Source organism: Cupressus sempervirens, chromosome 4 (assembly GCF_028749045.1).
Source record: "Cupressus sempervirens isolate cs-2001-9-10 chromosome 4, ASM2874904v1, whole genome shotgun sequence".
Classification (NCBI taxonomy): Eukaryota; Viridiplantae; Streptophyta; class Pinopsida; order Cupressales; family Cupressaceae; genus Cupressus; species Cupressus sempervirens.
Window position 1 is genome coordinate 669,072,707 of NC_143121.1, and position 1,574 is coordinate 669,074,280.

Below are 1,574 nucleotides of genomic sequence, written 5' to 3' on the forward strand. Positions count from 1 at the left end.
GTGCAAAGCACATTTGGAAAAACATTCATATATCTCCTTGTTTTAAACAAGATTTTATTTGACATATAAATTATTTCTCATTAAAAAGTCTAAGTTTTGCTAGGGGAAATACTTTATTATAAATTATTAAAAAATGGAAGTTTAAGTAAGTTGAATTTTAAATGCAATACTAGAGCACACTCTCTCTCAATAATAGATGTGTGTACTCGATTTGAAGTTGTCATTTTCTAATTGAAATTTTTTTTATTACACAGCATTATTGAATACACGAATTTATATGTAATATAATTATATATTGTAAGTATATTAATAGAAAAATTGAAGTTCAATGAACTTATATGATGTATATAAAAATAGAACTATTAAAATCTAACATATAAATGTACAATATTAAATTAACAAAAATATTTAAAATGTCTATATTACTTTTATATTGTATTGAAAATGCTCTTTTAGATGATATATTATAAACTTCTATTAATATACCATTTTCTTTGCTTAATATATTATAAACTTCTATTCATGTATCATTTTCTCTAAGTACTCATTAAAATTTAGTTTTCATAAATTATATATTTTGGAACATAATATAGTTGTGCAATATTGAGGTCAGACACCACCACGAATTCAACGACAAGACACTTTTCATTGACGGAAAAACACTGGATTTTAAGCTCTTCCAGTTACCGACTACAAATTCATAGTTTTCCGCCCCCAATGTTTTCTTTCTTCGCGTGTCTTATTCATCACAAGCAATCCAAAGCACAATTATTCCCATTCTATGCTAAGAAATCGATATTTTTAACTTTTTCGTCATTTTAAATTTAAAAATGTTTTTGTGCATTTTTTTGTGAGTTCATCTACAATTATATGCTCGGGTTACGTGAATAAATGTCACATTCAGACTATAATGTTTGAAATTAATGAAATTAACATCCCCTGGTCAAAATAAAAGGGAAAGTTAAGGGGGCTAAATTATTACTAATTATTAGTGCTTACCATTCCCACTTAATAAAACAAAAACAGTTTTGAACTTAATCAGTGCAGCGCACTTTTTCACTTCAATGGATTACTTTGTTTTGTTTCTTGCACATTTCTAATGCTTTCGTTTTTGCTCTAATAATTTATTCAGCCGGCCATTGAGCCTTTAATAGGGAAATGTTGCGAGTTGATGTAGGATATATAATTATTCGGATACCCATTCGATGAATAATTATTCGGATACCCATTCGATAAAGTCTCTTCACGAACAATTACGCAGAGCAACAAGTGAAATGTATATAATGATGCATGCTTTCCAAAAATCCATGTTCGTAATGAGTATTCGTTTGGAAAGTCAAGAGTAGTGAAAATATTGAGGGAATCCGTCCACAGCCCAGCTGTACAATGAGGAATGCTTTATTATTTGAACGCCTTCCTCCATGTCGGAGGTTGGCTGTATAGTCGTTCCATTGCTTTAAAAAACACGATTTTAATTTGATGATGGGCGTGTAGAATTGAAACTTTGATGGAAAAGTGCTTGCCTGTTAAAACAGTTCCCGTTCAAGTTTGAACTTATGTTTGATCATTTGTCT